Below are 6,000 nucleotides of genomic sequence, written 5' to 3'. Positions count from 1 at the left end.
AGGTATGCCAAAAGGAGACTACATTGGAGGGGAAATAGAATAATAGAGAAACTGAGGAGAAACTAAGGGCAGGTTGGTGCAATGTCCCAAGTGTCTCTGGAACGAGAGAATAGGGGAAGGTGAAAGAAAATGTTGGGCAGTATGGACTTTAAGGGAAAAATAATGGAATGGAGTGAAGGAAAGAAATGAGAGAGGCAAGAGTAAGGGCATAGAATTTGCCAACTCGACATGGTTTGAACTATCTCATCTGAATTCCATTAAAACAATAAATATTATTTTTGTCGTACCTTTGCACAGTAAAAACTATCTTTAAAAAGTGGACTTGGGTCCATCTTAAGAAATTATTTTTTATTTCCTGAAGGATTTAGCTAATATCACGTTCCGGTTTTGAATGTTTAATTTTAGTTACATTTTAACAACGTAGGATAATTTACACCAGTCCTTCAAATCGAATTAAACGATCAAATAAACTAACATATCAATTTGCAAAACCATTCCACCGAAAGGAATATTTTTTAGTTATTAGTAAAATATCATGCCTGAAGTGATATGTCCTGGTTAACATTAATTATAACAATTTTATTGATAGACAAATTCACATGCTTATTCCTTATTTGCTGATAATCTGGAGTATGAGTAGCCATCACGAACAATGTTACCACGCTACACTAAGTTCAGATGGTGGGCTTGAGTGACAGGGAAAGAGGTTCAGACATAATACCTTTTAATAATATGGCGTGAATGAACCCATTTAAGAGGTGACGGCATAAGATATACAGAAAATACTGAAATTATAACTACCTTTCCGAAGGTGAAGTGTCATTAGCAGCGCGGGCTTCCCGAGATGAGCCTTTCCGATCAGCTGATGACATGAGCAAGGGGGTCTCACGCTTGGTTGATCCGATGCCTCCCCTCTGCTGATTCGAAGAATTCGGTGTGCTCCTCTTCTATTTCCCAGTTCCTCGAAATTTGAACTGTGGTGAGAAATTTAAAATATGGACTTTGATGCTGCCCATTTGGGATAGGAGTTTTGCTTAAATGTGGATACCGTCAACCAGAATAGAAAATTGCAAACGTCAATGCACAAAAATACATTTTTATTATAATTTTAACTAAAATCTATTCTAAAATACGCAATCTGTAGCATTAAAAATTGGGTGGAGTTAAAAGCATGTTGTATCTAATTAATAACGGCAGTGATATTTACAAAATAAATGATTTCCGCTTACGCACTGCTTTTACGTATAAGACAATGAACATTGACGATTGTAATATAAAATGACATTTCAAACCTCTCGCATAAAATTACACAGACAAATTTAGACAAGTGAAACAAGATTAACAATGAATACTTTCGTAATAATTATTGAAACACATTAGTAACTCAACATTTTACGAAAAATCAATTTTAAAATTGTCATAAAATATAAGGAAATAAACTGAAGAATATTTACGAAGCGAAGCAAGACAATACCTGCCGGAGCTTGCATACCTTCCCCGGTATGTACAATTAAATATGCGGACATTTGAATGACGTGCACGAAAAATTTAGCTGGAAAGCGCGAATATAAAAAAGTCTACTGACAAGTTCGGAAAATGAAATAATCCGGATGCAGAATACGATCCCGTAAGCGCTCGCGATTCCACTCAATATAAGCCACCCTGGCCTAAATTACGATTACCTTAACTTCATTTAAATTGAAAGTTCACAAGAAGGCTAAATGAAATAGGGTACAGAATTTGAGTTCCTATTCCGGTGTAGGGATAAGCAGCATCTGAGAACCGTCAGCCTCCTCGCCGCGTAGTTATTTGCATTCCGAAATGGGACCCTCTCCATATGATGAAATGGCGATGCGATGATATCTTCCGCTGCCGGGTGGAGACCTCCGAATCCGACGATGGGCATTAATCAAAGAGATGGTGAAGCAAACTGCAGAGTATTACTACTCAGCAAGCAGCTACCAATTGCATCCCTCGTGCATCTCAGCGTTTTGACTCTTAAACGAACAACGGTCCGCAAACAAAAAGCAGTGAGAATAATTTCATTAAATACATGAACAAAAGACATTTCTTAATTCTTATTTTTGTATTATTCATAGGAGTCAAATTTTTAAGTTAACAAAAAGTTACAAGACGGAAAATCAGGTACATTCATTATTATGCCAACTGGACGATTAATACTCTGCTAGGAAAGGCCCAATATTTTCAGCAGGCACTTGGCACGAAGCAGGAAATTAAGCAGGAGAGACTTCCGTAAAAACTCAAATTTGGAAGAACTGAAAATAGGCAAATTGTTACGTTAAGTATTCCTATGAGAGTAACTAAATTAAGATTTCTCACGCATTTTAGCTTTGAATATTCTGGTTTGGTCAATGAAATTTAACTAATAGAAATAAATACGAATAAATTGTTGCGGAATTAACTTTTTCCAGAGCATTTCCACAGATTTCGAATGTGCCCAACAAAACGACAAACGGAAACTACTTTCACCACTGTAAAATAATTGCTCCGATCAGAGACTAGTTAATTGCCAGAGGAAACGCTCCTGCTAAGGTCAAATATTACCTCGAGGGTTAACATGCTGAGATGACAACTTCGGGGCGTCAGTATGCAATCGCAAAAATATTCTCATACGTGTGATACAGCATTTAGTAGCAAAGAAAAATGAACGAGAGATTTGCAAGAGAAGTTAATTAGTTCAAGGCAGATATCCTATCTTCAGGAATGTAATGGGGCCTTATAATTCGTGCGTTTAGGTCCTTCAACGAAAAAAAACAGAATTGAGAATACTTACTTGATTGCAACTGACTTGATTTATCCGAGATATAATCTATGAACTTCTCCTCTTTCACTACGCTCAGCTTTCCGGTGTTCTGCAGCCTGCCAGGGGTGAATCCGAAATAAAGCAACGACGAGGAGCTCGGAGTGAGAGAGAGAGACGGTGGACGCTAGGGATTGGTTGACGAACAAAGGAGAGGGGAGAAGTGTGAGGTTTTGAGCTGCCCAGAGGGATGGTAAGGTTCGGGAGGGAATGAGTTAGAGGGGGAGGGGGAGGAAGGAGGACGATATGGGGCATGGTACGCATTCATGATATGTTGTTTGTAATGCCTCGTAGTAGTAGTTTTAGGGGAAGCGACCGACAGCTGAAGTCATGTGCGCCATTAGGAAGGGTGTAGAGAAACCCGGCATCGGCATTAGCCTACTATTGTCGGAAGGCGCCAAGGGTACCGCAGTTTAACGTCCCATCCCATCCGACGGACGTCGTACTCACTCAAAGTGCTCTTCACGAAGCACCTCAAATAGGGATCAGGATACCACTAAAAAATATCTACCGCCTCCGGGATTCGAACCCGGGCCCTCACAGTGGGAAGCTTGTGTGTTAGCCACCGCACCTTTCCGATCACCGAAATGCCTTGTTGTAGGATAGAGAAGGAGATTATAGAATTTAACTGGTAGGGATGGGAGGGGAAGAAAGGACGAAGACTTGTACAGAATGCTGAGTGCGACACGGAATCGACAAAAAATGAGATTGCTATTTGATGGCGGAACATTTACTTCACTGTAGTACGGCATCTTAAAATATTTATATGCTAAACAAAAAACTTGTTAGTTATGTGCAACTACATTAGTTTTGAAAAGTATGCCTATCTTAAGTGCATGCTTATACTCAAGAAGCTGGTTTCCTACCCTTTCTACACTAAGTCTGTGCGCGCAAGTGCATTGGCACACAACATGTTGTACATTAAAAATTACCCCGGCCGTAAAAGTAGTTCAATATTTGCCGTGAAAAGGGCCATCAGGTACAAGCATGATTGAGAACATAAACGTCACACGTGAGGATCCGTTTGGCACGTCGTCAGCCTGCTCCGATGAAGGGATGTCAAATTCCTATGAGCTACAGCTTGAGCCGTTTCTCAGAAGGAATCCGTCACCAGGTGAGATGTCGCTTCACAAAGAAATAGAAAGAAAAACTGGTGCGCCCCTCATCCGGGCCGTTGGAACCGAATTCCTTCGATGCCTTGCAGCAAGCAGACATGGGAAACCCGATCCGTCATCCTCCCCGCCTCAATCCCTTGGCGCCTATATGACTCCCCGAAGTTTCACCCAAGATACATGATTTTATGATTACCATAATGAATTTCACTTTATGTATGCCCGTGGGCCAGGTTTTGATACTTGGGAACGAATTGCCAGGTCACCTCCTGTGACTTGTACATTTATGAAATATTTTATGGGCAAAATCTGTAATATAGGATCGGCAAAGAGTTGCCCTCTGCCCTTGATGAGTGATGGAAAAGCATCCGTATAGTGAATACACATATTTACATAAATAGAAATAACGTTCAGGCCAATACATATAAAAATAACTTCATTGGTGGCATGTAAAGCATATCAGGCCTAAGCTTCGTGGATCGGCCACTGGTCCGTGTTCGCGAAGGTCAAGGTCAATAGCCATTCCTCAACCACCTTTAGTGTGGGATAGCATCTGCGCTATGGATTTTATGGCCCTTGCATAATATATAAGCTTCCAATTATTCAGTCCACTGTTCTAGAAATCGTTCAAATAACATTGAGAAGGGAGGCGTAACTTCCGCACACCCACGACATACTATATCCGGCAGCTTTCGGTGTGTTTAGTGAGCAAATTTTGTGTATCACTGGGATAACCTGCGTCACACGTCCTATGCCCGCAGTCTTCAATGTACATCGTAAGTTTCTCTGCACCCATTAAGACAATTATTCAATATTTTTGCAGGACAACATGATCTATTTCGTTTAATGGACGGTAATACCAAACCCTGATTTTAAATACTCAACAATTGAATACCCACAGAATTTAATAAAATTATGAATTAATCAATTGTCTAATTATATATTATTTTATCTGCCTTTAAAGCCGATGAAAAACGTCTTCTGTCCACCGCTGTAGTATTGCTGGACTTGCTGGGGGTGACCCATCGGCAATCTCGTGAACGCGTTAAATTTGCCGTCGTGCTAGATCCCGTAATTTCTCTAATGCGCCACATGAATCTAGAGCTAATAAAAGGCGCGATATGGTCTTCTATTGCAACCCAGAACCCCTGGGGAATGGTGATCAAGCCTTTCCCCGGAACTGGTAGCAAAAATGTCTCGGTCACACAAATTTAGTCAAATGGGACATGTCTTGGAGGATGTCTTTTACCCATTATTGGATTTGGGAATTGCGAGACACTTCAATGAACACTTAATTTTCCTGGGTAAAATAATATGGGTTATTAGACCGAATCATACAAGCATGAATACTTGTAAATCGGTTCTTGACGGGGATTTCTTCGCGGTGGCAGGAACTGGGATTTCATTGGCCGTGCCAGTGATGCTCCTCTTTATACTTGGTTTATATATCTTCTGATCGGAGGAGGAGGGTTGGTCAGAGAGGCAGGGTAAGGGAGGGTGGAGGGGTAAAAAGGTTAAAATGTAGCTGGGAGGAAAAGAGAATTGCATTTTTCGGTGTCAATCGTTGACTTGGAAGAGTGGTAGGCCTAGGAGTGGGGTGTGGGAGGGATACAAAATTTCGTTGGCAAGTTCATACTTGCAACGGACGCATTTCAAACTTTCCAACTGCTCAAAAATATCGAGCCTTTGACCTTTATTTCCAAAATGAAGAATTTTAGTCACCGAGTCACTTTAGTCAAAGTCACAAACAGGACGTAAATTTAAAGAATGGTTAAAAGAACATCAAATATGTGTAAAGAATAAGAACATAACATCCGTCTTTGCGAAGCCCCTCATCGAAAATGACCACAAAAGTGGTTTCGAATTAGTCCTAATACCTTAGAAATTAGTTTTGATTGCGTTGAAGCCTGAGTCGGAATATAAAAAGTTTAGCGAAGTATAGCAATTTTTTTCAACTATATCATGGAAGTACCACAAATTTACGCCTTAAAGCATCGAGTTAATTTGTATTAATCGCCTCAAGGCCTTGGTTTAAGAACTGCGCTTGGCGAAGAGTAAGGCTGCCGT

The sequence above is a fragment of the Hetaerina americana genome, unplaced genomic scaffold (assembly GCF_022747635.1).
Source record: "Hetaerina americana unplaced genomic scaffold, ioHetAmer1.1.p SCAF_7, whole genome shotgun sequence".
NCBI lineage: Eukaryota > Metazoa > Arthropoda > Insecta > Odonata > Calopterygidae > Hetaerina > Hetaerina americana.
This window is presented reverse-complemented; position numbering follows the sequence as displayed.